At 40.9% G+C, this 13295-nt stretch overlaps 1 protein-coding gene across 3 annotated transcripts in view; it reads right to left on the reverse strand.

The window, feature by feature from the left end:
- The window catches only part of LOC122792248 (phosphatase and actin regulator 4-like), a 2537344-nt gene extending 2524536 nt beyond the window's left edge, over window positions 1-12808 (reverse strand). For all 3 annotated transcript variants that reach the window (XM_044059998.1, XM_044059995.1, XM_044059996.1), the window contains exon 1: window positions 12699-12808. The gene's annotated coding sequence lies outside the window, so the exon portion shown is untranslated. The remainder of the gene's footprint in view (window positions 1-12698) is intronic.
- Window positions 12809-13295: the final 487 nt, after the last annotated feature.

Here is a 13295-nt window from a genome sequence, read left to right on the forward strand (position 1 = left end):
CACGATGCCAGGGCACTTCTAAGGGCTGGTCTTGTAAAGGCTCCAGAGCCATTAGCCTAGTACACACCTATGAACAGCATTAAAACTGGTACTGTTAAAAAGAATGCATATATATTTAGGGAATTATTTACACCCATGTGTATAATCTCAGTTTTTGCAAAAGTAAACGAATCCTTGACTTAGTACTGAAAGACCAGAAGTGATCAGTCATTTTGCAGAAACAAAACAGGATGGAAATAAGCTTCTGAAAAATAAATTGCACCAAATAAGCCAAAAGCACAACTTTTTTTTTGCTTGAATTCTGTGCAAATCAGTACCCACATTATAATAAAATCAATAGGCACAAAGGCAAACAAAATCTAATTACTGTACGTTTCTGTCCAGAAACATTTAAAACTGCCAGAAATTACCTTCACAGCAAGAAGAAAAAATGACAAATAGCTATTTTTTTAAGTTCAAAGCAGAAAAGACATATCTATATTCCATCTATGAGAGTACTTCATGAGAGATTTCCCAAGCCAATTTCCTTTTACGTCCCAGGTTAAGGTGAACAACCACTAAACATAAAAAACAAACTGAGCAAATACTTTTGGTAACCTCAGGAGGATGACCAACCGCATGTGGAGACCACAAGGCACAACATTCAATCTGTAAAGTAATGCACACCTCAAGAGACTTTAGTATCCGGGTAGACTGTAGATTAGTAACCCAGCAGACGTGTACTGGAATACCTAACTCCCAAACGCTCCAAAGGGAGCAGTCATCCACTGACTGTACACCAAGAGTGACTGCTCTAGTCAAGAAATACTGCTCTACTATTGTACGGAAGTATCTATATTCTATTTTAAACATGCCACTCTTAAGAAACATCTGAAAGAAAATCTCATAGGTTGGTACTAGGCCATCGGCCCTAGGGCCTATACAAGCCTAGATATAACAATTCCCTGGATATTTCTACCCACAATATTTACTTCCCTGGACCCCTGTCTAGCAGGGTGACTGACGTGATCCCGGGGGGGGGGGGGGATTTCCCATCTCCCATCCAATCATCAAGGTTCCTTTTGAAAAGGGCCAAGGAGGCACTCTTCCTGAAATGTATGGGCAGTCTATTCCAGAGTATGGGGAGTCTCTGGGTCAGGAACCTATCCCTCCAGCACGTTTTGTTCATTGTGATGACAAGATTTAGTTCCCTGGAGCATGTAGCTCTGAAGGATTGGGATTTCTTTAAGTGGAGCATGTCCAACAGCTCAGGGTTTGACATGGCTGCTTAGACGATCTGCCAGAGTATAGCTGGAGTTTTTTTTTTTTTTAAGACTGCCAGCATAGGGCACCTGCTTTAGGCTTGTGATTCTTTTAGGGAGGTCTTTCCGTGGCCTTTCCAGCTGTTGCAGATGTCTTGTGAGGTACATACCAAGTGGGGAGTTATACTCTACAATGGGCCTAATGAGGGATGAGTACAGTGGGATAATGACCTCCTTTTTTCTGGATGAAAAGCCGTTAGTGATGAGGTGTGCCACATAGAAGGATTTCTTGACTGTTGTGGCGATGTGGTTATTGAAGGCGAGACCATTGTCCACCTGTGTCCGCAAGTCTCTCATCACACTGTGTCCATGTTTAATCCATAACCTCACCTCAGGCTTCATGCCCACTGAGTGACACACAGCTACAGTTATCCCACTCCACAAGGGGGGGGGATACACCTTGGATCCCGGTAACTACTGTCCCATCAGTCTGACGAGCCTGATCTGCAAGGGCATGGAACGCATTTTCATGGAACTTATAAACAAAGACATTGGCAACCTTCAAACACTGGACTCCACCCAGTTTGGGTTCGTGAAGGGCCAAGCTTGTCTCCTGAACCAGACTTGACTTCTTTGAATTAGTCTCCAGTGCTGTGGATGAGGGTAAGGCGGTCCACACAGCCCATCTGGACCTCGCCAAGGCCTTCGATACCATCCCAAACTCTGGAATCATAGATAAACTTACTAAGCTGGGCATAAATCCCTATGTCACTCGATGGGTTGCCAACTGGCTTACTGACAGAAACCACACTGTAAAAGTAGCAGACTCCAAATCCAGCTCCAGGCAAGTGACAAGTGGAGAACTTCAGGGTTCAGTCCTAGGACCGCTCGTTTAGCATCTACTTCTCTGACGTACAGGCCAACACTAGGGGACTCTGGCTAACAGTTTGCAGATGACTGCAAACTGGGACCCATTATTGAATCCCCAAATGATGTGGATATTCTACAAAAGGGCCTTACAGAAACAGATGCTTGGTGCCAGAGCCATGGGCTCAGGCTTAATGCTAAGAAATGTATAGTTATCCCCTTTGGGAAAAAGCATGTACCCAAGAATTACCACATAGGTGAGATGCCAGTTCATTTTGTAGTTCATTTAGTACACAGCCCGAGATGTCATCTGGTAACATGGATGCTATATTCTTAGCTTTGGAGAGTGCGGTTTCTACCTGTGCGGCTGTGATTACTGGAATTTGGCAATCATTTGGTATTGAGATGGGCCCTTCAGGGGGCGAGAGGGGGGTGAAGTTGGCACTAAATCGATCTGCCAGGATATTGACAATATCCTTGGGATCAGTATATTCAATGCCATTCTGTTGTAGCTCAGAGCATATCTGAGCATTGCCATTTAGATTCTTGACATAACTATAGAATGCCTTGTGGTTGCCTTTGGAATCTTTGGCAATTCTTTGGAGGACTTTATGAAGGATTACAGCTTCTTACTGAGGCTGGTAAGGGATTTTTTTTGCATCCTGGGATTTTCCTCTTTTCTGCAACAGTTTCTTTCTTTTGTTGTATAGTTTGTTTATGGCAGGGGACCACCAGATTGGCTTCCTTTTTTTGGAGGAGAGCATCTTGGTTCTATTTGGGATGGCATGATTCATGCACGAGTGGATGTGCTCGTACAGTGCCTTAGTGTAGGATTCAGCAGTTGAACTTTCAGCTCCCGTCTGCATGGGTGTCATGAAGTTTGTCACTTCCGCCTTGAATAGCATGAAGTTGGCTTTGGAGAAGTTGTTCACGGAGGTTTCCTTACTGGGGGGGGGGTGTGGATGTCAAGGGTGATTTGCTTACAGTCAGACCTAGCCAATGAGGGGGTGACCACTGTTGTGGCTTCCTTTTTTTGGAGAGCATCTTGGTTCTATTTGGGATGGCATGATTCATGCAGTGGATGTGTGCCTTAGTGTAGGATTCAGCAGTTGAACTTTCAGCTCCCGCCTGCATGGGTGTCATGAAGTTGGTCACTTCCGCCTAGAGTAGCATGAAGTTGGCTTTGGAGAAGTTGTTCACGGAGGTTTCCTTACTGGGGGGGGGGGGGGATGTGGATGTCATGGGTGATTTGCTTACAGTCAGACCTAGCCAATGAGGGGGTGACCACTGTTGTGGAGCATCTCTCTCCCATGTTGGTAATTACCATATCTAGGATATTACAGCCCCTGGTGGGACAATGAATTAGTTGATCCAGGGCGTTGGAATTTATGAATTCCAAGAACCGTTGGGAAAACGTGTTGGTACCAGAGGAGAGTAGTTTTCCCAGTTAATGGCAGGGTAGTTGAAATCACCCAGTATTAGGGTGTTTGGTTGCATCTTAATATTTTCCAGTATTTTTAGAAAAGGTGTAGTGAGAATCTTGGGGAATGGTGGGGGAACTGTAGCAAGCTACAATTTGGATTGCAGTCTTACCTAGTGTTAGTTGCACCTGGAGAATTTCAGATGCATTGCGTTAGGCAACTAGCCTGGAGGTGTGAATATCCTTGGTGAATATAGACACTCCTCCACCTTTAGTGTTTCGGTCTTGGTTTGGTGGCCGAAAAGTGTGGTAAGAGTTGTAGCCTGGTATTGCAGGGGTGCTCTCTGGAGCCTTGAACCAGGTCTCAGTTACTGCACAGATATCGATGTTCTCCAATTTTTGGAGTGCCTTGATAGAATGCATTTTGAGGTTTAGACTTCTAGCATTGAGTAGCATTACCTTCAGATTTTGAATGCTTGTATCTGTTACTGTGGTGGTTTTGTCCTTTGAACCTTGCCTAAAAAAGACACTATAGGGGTGGCAAGAGCTTTAGCTAGTAACCTGAATCCCAGGAGTGACAGGTGCAGACCATCTCTGGCAAAGCATTGCGGTTTGTCGATCATGTCATCCCAGGCAGACAGATACTGAATCTCCTTTGAATGACACCAGAAGCTTAGCCAATTGTTGAAGTCTTATCATTTTGTCCTTATACTGTGGTATCATTCCGGGCGAAGGCAAGATGCTACTCAGGGTTAGGGTCATACCTGCCTGGACCACATGATCCAACAGCTCTTCCATGTCTCTTTTCATGTAGTCCAGGGAACTACGTCTCAAGTCAATTCACTCCAACATGGACAACGATAGAATTGTATTTGTACTTCTTGTGGAGTGACTTGAGTGCATGCGTTACGTGGTGGATTCTGGCACCAGACAGGCAGCTGACTGTAATTTTCTCCTTGTTCAGCCTGGTAAGTGGGACATCAGTGTGCCTGACTATAGAGTCACCTACGACTAAAGTGTTGGGTACATTGTCTTGCCTTAGGAGCGGTTGTTGGGTGGCAAAACTGGTGTGAGCTATGTGTCACTTTGGTTGTGACTGGTGTTTTGTTAGCTTTTCAGCTTCAGAGGTCCTTGTTGCTTGGGCAGGTTAATGTTAAGGGCTTCCGCATATGTGGGTTTAGTGTTGCTATGTGTGGGTGTTGATGGTGTGGCTTTGAAGAGCTATGTGTTGCTTGAGGTGTAGTGCAGGTGTTAACCTTCTCCTCTTGACTGTCTAGCACAATCTTGGCTGGAGAAAGCTTTGCTTCCAGTTTGGCTATGCAAGTGCATCTCTCACAGGTTGTAGTGTTGGGTGGTAGAAAGAGAGGGTCGTCTGCATACATGAGGTAGTTGCTGCATTGCCCAGGTTCACCAGGTGGACAGGAGAAACCTCCAGAAGCTGACCCTTGGACATGCCTGTTTAGGTGTTTTTTTGTGAAGTACAAGAGCTGTTTCCCTTACCTTTGCAAGGTACTTTGCAATTATAGGCTGTTTAGTGCCTACAATTAAATTTCTCCTTATTAACAAGGAGAGTTGAGTGCTTGTATCAGTTTAAGGTTTCCTAGTGCTTTTCAGCAGGTTCTAGAGCAAGTGCTAGTCACAGGGGTTCAGATTTTAGTGCCACTACTGAGAAACCAGCTAGTACTAAAGGGAAAATTTGAAGAACAGACTTTCTGGCACCGGGAATAGATTAACCATAGCCCCCGTGGTACAGCACAATGCGAAAAACACACAAACATGCACGTTTTTTAAGCCAGAAAGTTGAAAGGGATAGAAATCAGCCCAAAATGGCTAAAATTACAATTTCAGAGCTGGAAACCACTCCTCTAGTGTTACACTGGCAGTACAATGCTCACCACTCCCACTGGTAAGTAGTAGGACTTAACTCTACCACAGCAAGGTCTGAATAGCTCTGAACACAGAAAATAAAGCCCTGAAACCAACAAAGCCTGGGATCTTGACTATACTAGCTAGGAAAGGCGATAAACGAGCAAATAAGATAGGTTTTTTTTTGGTTAAAACAGGCTAAACAATGCAATAATACACTAAATAAACATAGACAAGGCTAATGCACTTGTGCGTAGGCCTAAACAGCAAATGCAATTAAAACTCTACAAAATTAGCAATTAAACAATGCAATAATACACTAAATAAACATAGACAAGGCTAATGCACTTGTGCGTAGGCCTAAACAGCAAATGCAATTAAAACTCTACAAAATTAGCAATTTAAAACTTTTTAAATGAAGCAAGGCAAGTGCACAATTGAAAGACGATTTAAGAGGCAGTAATACAGTAGAATAAGTAGCTACTATACATATACAGAAGTCTATATATACATAAAAGCAGCTAAAACACAAACAATTCAGATGCAGTGCAACCTAGAGCACGAGTTGTAGCAATATTAAGGCAAATACAGTTTTAATAAATGCATTAAAATATACTCTATTTCCAAAATGTTTGAGAAGCACAGTCAGAATACAAGGATATTCAGGCAATTTTTTTTTTTTTTTGAGAAAGGATGAACAGAAGGAAAGAAACCAAGTGGGTTGTCCAAGATCAAATTTAGAGTAGAGGTGAGAACGGCAAGGCCAGCAGGTATAAAGACAAGATGCAATGAAAAAATCCTCACAACAAATTATCTGGTCTGAAAAGCACCTAGATCTTACGGCCTATGCTATGTTCCACTACATGCCTTTGATATGTTCAGTGCAAACACCCCCACACCAAAATAAATAAATAAAATAACATAAATAAATCAAATAACATATATAAATCATCTTGACACAAGACTTTTAGTATGTTGTGCAGTGCAGCTTGGAATTTTCTTAAGACAGAAACCCCTACGCCCATTGTGGTTCATATTAAAAAATGTTATATGGGGGCACTTAAAATACTACCAATATCCATCATTAGCATCAGAGTCTGTGACCTGCACTTTTAAAATGGAATCCTCAGCACAGTCAATTTGCTGCACATTCTAACCACTTAAAAACGGGGCACACACCGGGAGGGGTGGGAATACCAGACTATTTTAAACATTAGTAATTTACCATTATTTAAATGTATATCAACATCATTTAAAAAAACAAAGTTAAATAGATAGGAAGTGTTAGAGTCTACAGCACAGTTTTTACTCAGAAAACTTAGAAAAGGTTTGGGAACCCAGTTTTTGCTTAGCAACCTCTTCTTCAGTGAAGATCAATAGCTGCTCATTTACAGTAAACTTGAACAGTAACTTCATATACTAAAATCATTCATTCTGTAAATGATTAATTTGTACTTCAATTAATTTAAAAAGTCTCTCTTCCATGTAAAATTATTTTTTCTTAGTATTTACAGTTCAAACATCAGAGAGCCACACTCTCCCAGTTTTTGACACTATCTTGTATCAAAAGAGACACTTCACACCAGGCAAGAGAAAGTGAAAGTAAGAATTACCAACTTGGCGGACACGCACATTTATGACACTACTGTCACTCACTGACACCTTACACTTCAAAGAAGATTGATAATCTTGAAAAAAAAAAAAAAAAGTAGACTTCACACCATTGTGCTACACAGATACCAAAGCCAAATTCTACATTTAGAAACCTTAAAACCTAGCAGACCAGCTCAGAGACTGCACACTTGATAAAAAAATCACTGGAAAATGCTCAGAGATATTTTACTACAAAATGACTATCACAATGTAAACAGTTGTACATTTCACATTTTGAACTCCAGCAACTGCATCTTTGAATAAAGAGGAAGACCTACGACTGTACCTTCAACTGGGAAAGGCTTTGCCTCATTTCAGTTACAATGGCAACACCCAGATCTGCTCTGAGTTACAGCACAAAGGCATGAAAATTACAGAACTAACTGATACTGCCAACATCCTGGCAGATAGGTTCAGTGCTAACTCCCCCCCCTCACCACCTAAAGGGCCCATATCTATACAGGAAGAATGCAGAGTCACTGTAATCACAACTATGCAGGTGAAAGCTGCACTCAAGCCAAAAACACAACATCCCAGGCTGCGTTTTACATGAACTTCAGAATGAACTGGCTCCTCACTTAAGCACCATGTTCAATAATAGCCTCGCATCAGGCTTTGTGCCCACTGAATGGCGCACAGCAACAGTTATCCCACTCCACAAAGGGGGAGCCACCACTGATCCCGGGAACTATAGACCTATTAGCCTGATGAGCCTGGTCTGCAAGGCCATGGAACGTATCATCAAGGAACTCATAAACAAAGACATTGGTAACCTCCAAACTCTGGATCCCACCCAGTTTGGGTTTGTGAAAGGCAGATCATGCCTCCTGAACCTGATCGACTTCTTTGAGGCAGTCACCAAAGCCATAGATGAGGGTAAGGTGGTTCACACAGCCTATCTTGACCTCGCCAAGGCTTTCAACACCATCCCCCATTCTGGAATTATAGCTAAACTCAATAAACTAGGCATAAATCCCTATGTCACAAGATGGAATGCCAACTGGCTCACTGACAGAACCCACACTGTAAAAGCTGCAGACTCCAAATCTGACCTCAAACCAGTGACAAGTGGAGTACCACAGGGTTCCGTCCTGGGACTGCTCCTGTTTGGTATCTACTTCTCTGAAGTACAGGCTAACACAGAAGGCATCTGGCTAACGAAGTTCACAGATTACTGCAAACTAGGAGCCATAGTCAAGTCCCCAAATGATATGAGCATCCTACAGAAGGGCCTCTCTGAGACAGATGCCTGGTGTCAGAGCCATGGCCTCAAGCTCAATGCCAAAAAGTGCAGGGTCATCCCCTTTGGTAAAAACTCTGTACCCATGAACTACCACATAAGCAGCAATCTACTTAACACCGAATGCGTGATAGGAGACCTTGGGATCCAGGTGGACAGTAGTCTCTCCTTTGATAGTCGCATCGCCACAGTAGTCAAGAAGTCCTTCTATGTGGCACATATCATAAAAGGGTTCTCATCCAGGAAAAAAAGAGGTCCTTGTTCCCCTCTACTCGACAATCAGACCCATTACAGAGTACAACACCCCTTTTGGAATGTACCTCAAGACATCTGCAGCAGCTGGAAAGGCCACAGAAATACCTCACAAAGAGGATTACTGGACTCAAACAAATGCCCTATACTGACAGTCTCAAAAATCTCCAGCTTTACTCCGTAGCATATCGCCTACTCAGAGGTGATCTCTGCCCAACATATAAAGCTGTGTCAAACCCAGAGCTGTTGGACATGCTACACCTAAAGAAATCCCAATCCCTCCGAGCTACATGCTCTAAGGACCTAAACCTTGTCACCACAATAAACAAGACATGCTGGAGGGATAGATTCCTATCCCAGAGACTTCCCATACTCTGGAACAGGCTACCCATCTATGTCAAGCAAAGTTCTTCATTAGCACTCTTCAAGAAAAATCTTGAGTGGATGAGAAATAGGAAATACACCCCGGGGATCACTTCTGTGTCTCTGCTCGACAATGGCACAGGAAAATAACTTTCTTGGGTGGCGTAAGCTAGGGAACCTTGTTGGCTAGGCTAACGTAGGCCCTTGGGCCAATAGCCTAGTACCTACCTATGAACCTATGTATTATGTTCCATTATCAATACATATTTACAGCCAATAAATAGTATTCTCTCCTCACTGGTATCCACTTATTATTTAGACTATTTCTGAAATCATAACCACCTACATGCAGCAACATCTAAATTTCAACAAGAATAAAACTATGGTTTCACCAAAAATAAATAAAAACAAAATAAAATAACCTATGTATTATGTTCCATTATCAATACATATTTACAGCCGATAAATAGTATTCTCTCCTCACTAGTATCCACTTATTTAGACTATTTCTGAAATCATAACCACCTACATGCAGCAACATCAACAATTTCAACAAGAATAAAACTATGGTTTCACCAAAAATAAATAAAAACAAAATAAAAGAATAATAATTTACTAAAATAAAACCAGAATAATCATTTAATAATAGACAGATTACCAAAACAGAACTTTAGATATCATCTGTTATTAAAGTACCTTAAGATGAAACTCTCAGTATAGCAGGCTATACACTGATCATTCTACCAATGCCTTCAGGGTAGTAAAAGACATTGTTCAACAACAGTGACTGGGGTCCAAGTTGCCAAAAGCATAGTGGTGGATTTAAGGGGGCAGTAGGACATAACTTGTTTCTAGGACCTGTTCAGATAATAAACATTCTACAATGCAATACATCTCCTGTGGCAAAAAAAATAAAATAAAATAAAAGATCTAGTCTTAAAAAGCTGCAAGACAGAATCATATGCTAATCCCCAGGGATGTGCTATAATGTTAGCATTTCGATTAAGCCGTTTATGTGAGAACATGTACAGAAGAGGGAAACTCGGGAAGCACTTTAGTGGCATGAAGACTGCACCTTTGTGCCCCTTCACTGAATGAACCACGCGTACTTTCTAAAGGCTTTAGAAATATGCACACCACACTAGAGAAAGCTTAAACAAGAAGGATACAAAGTCTATTATAATGAGACTTTGTGAATTGTTAAGAAAGCTGGAACATGCTACAAATACACTACAAATCATAGCTCTCAACCTTCCATCTCCAAAATGAGGAGGTATTACCTTTCATAATGTGGAACACATGGGCAAAATGTGGAACACCTACTAACAGCTTCAACTAGGAAGCTCACAGATGTCTAAAACGTGCTACTTTAAACTTAATAAAAGCATATTTTGATGCATTAATATGCTTCTGTACCATTTACCAGGAATATCACCTAAAACAATTCCTAACACCAAATGAGTGACAGACCCTTTGAATGTGGAACTCTAAGGAACATGGGCTTTTTAACGTACAATGAGGAATGTTCCTCATAACGAGGTATATTTGACAGGTATGTCGTAAATGCAATAGTAAGAAACCCTACCATATTATACAGTACTGACGGCTGCCTAACTCAACTAGAGGTTTATTAATACACTTCTGCTGAGGTAATTTAATAGTATTTAATACATTAACTATTTATTTACAACTTTACATTAACTTCCCTCCAACAAGTTGTACTTCCTGCAAATGCCGTTTTTAAGAGGGACTTGGTATCCCCCTTAAAATCCCTCCCCGGTTACAGTTAGTTGGGGTTAAGTGTCACCAGCGCTTCTTGCAAACAGTATTAAAATAAATGTTGGGAAAATGTTTAACAAGAGAAGAGTCAGGTACATGCACACTGCATTTGTCGTTTGATATATGCACACTCCGGCACTCCATAAATCAGACTGATGACTATAATTAAATACAAAATGCATAAACATTTTAGTGCGTGCGTGTGTAATATTATATACGTATATATACATACATATGTATACATATATATATATATATATATACATACATATATATGTATATATTACACACACACACACACACACACTTAAGAGTTCTAGTGACAAGAAAAATATAAATAAAATCATGTCGAAAAACTAAAGTACAAAAAACAACTAACCAGGATAAAAAATAAAATCATGTCGAAAAGCTAAAGCACAAAAAACAATTAACCAGGGTAAAAAGAAAAATACAACAACAATCTCAACGAACTTTGCTTTAGGATGCTCCCGGGGATACATGGCATAGACCACAGCTTCAAAACAGAAGAATTGTGACATCAAGCACTATTCTCCAAATTCTTAGTTAGGGTAAGGGAAACAACAACATTATAATGGGGTAACATATAAAAATATTAAGAGTTCTAGATTAAGATACAGTACATAACAAAATATCTAGGTCATTCAACAACTCGTACTACATTATTTTGTAACACTTAATTGCTACGCAAAATTTCAAGTGCATGCTTTACACAACTGTACGTACACCACCAAAATGACCAACAAACAGTATGCCGAAATTACAGTTAAAACGAATACATGTTATACATGTTTTATTACGTTCATTGTGTTTTCAAAATGATGCGTGCGTTCACACTGTAACACTCAACAATATAAATAAAGTCCATAGCTTTTGGCCTCTTTCCTCCAGAATCAGGAACAGTCTTTTTAAAAACAGTTCTATTAAATCAAGACAATAAAAACTTAAGAATTAACACGATTTTTTAATAAAAGATCAAATATACAACTCCAAGTGCTATCATTATTTATTCAGTGTAATCCATACGATTTTCTCTCAGAATCGCCAGTTTTAGGCAGAACAGAGCAAAACGCTAAACCAAAAATCAGAGAGAGTTAAGTACTGTATACCGTAGCTGTCAAAAATGAGGGACATCGCTACCACTTTTCTTTAATTTCACCACTCTCTATTTTATCCGTTACCTCGCCACCCCTATCTGCTAGCACTCTCCAGCATCACTGTTCATGTCATGCATCCATCACTCGCGTTATTCTACTAACCATCTTCCCAAACACCACTCTTAACCTGCTATGACAGAGATCAACTACAACACCTAATTTTCGGATGAAGCACAGTTGCTCCCGTCATCCTTGTGACTCAGGTGTTTCTTCCGTTTCGATTCAGTCACTACACCATACAAATAAATCAAGTTAAGAAGCACTTCTTTCCTTCAGTACCAACTTACCTTTTCAATAACACGTTTGGGTGGCAGAGGGCCACTTAGTCCATCAGAAGCTACTACCCAACCGACCCTTAACCACCGCATACATACCTATAACCTTCCAACAGCGTTACAGTGTCCTCCCATAAAAATCCTCCAATTGCAGTTAACGTTTTCTTAAAGATCTCCACAGTCAGCGGCCAATTTGCCCACCGGTCTTCTTCCTTGCTGGAGTACTCCTGTCCTCCAGCAGCTGCGTTCTGAACAGCTGCAGAGTACAGCCCTAACTACTTAATTCCACTCATCAGTAACCCCCTGCAACGCATCTGGCACCTAACCAGAAAGCACACCTGCCGAATTAAACTCTCCTTGTTCAATTACACAGTGCTGGGGATAAGCACATCTCTTCTAGATCACTAGAAACTCTTTCAAATTTAATGCTACCTACCTATTGTGGCTTCCTACCTTAGCCATCAACCTTTGTCAGGTTAGTTACTCCATCTACTTACTCCACTGGTAATAACTCTTTTCATTCCCCATATCCATAACTTCGTCTGAGATCCCCCTTTAAGAACTTACCTTCTCAGTCAGTCTTTCTAAATTCTCAAATAAAAAGCAAACCAACAATTCCCACTACTTTGCGAGTCCCGGAGCACTTCACTAAGTAATTCACTTTAATACCGGAAGCGTGTACCCACTCTCGAGATAGAGTGAATGGGAGGCGCTATTATCAGGGCACTATGGGAATTGTAGTTCTACCAACATAAACTGTAAAGAACTAAGGCGTGCACTCGTAGTGTTAATTATCGCTATTTCTAAAGGTGGGTTACTCTGTCAGTATTTTGTATTTCTTTGTCTTTTCAAAAAAAATAACGTTTTGTGGATATTTCTTAGTGTACTACAGCACGGCAAGTAATCTGCAGCTAATGCAATCCAATCAAGGATTTTGAAAAAAAAAAATACTTGGAAGTACCAGCAAAAACTACATCGCCCGAGACACACTGAGATTGTACGGCTAGAGCTACCTGCTGATAGTTTGGGCATCGTGTTGTAGTTTTGTTGGTCTAATTTTCACTTTAAGCAAAATCAACTTCAGAAAACGTAATGTAAGTTTTTTGGAAGGTATATAAAACAATATAAAATGTAGGAGTGTATAGTCAGTATAGGGTTTGCTTC

This window comes from Protopterus annectens, chromosome 1.part2, assembly GCF_019279795.1.
Source record: "Protopterus annectens isolate FY-2018-M chromosome 1.part2, PAN1.0, whole genome shotgun sequence".
NCBI lineage: Eukaryota > Metazoa > Chordata > Ceratodontiformes > Protopteridae > Protopterus > Protopterus annectens.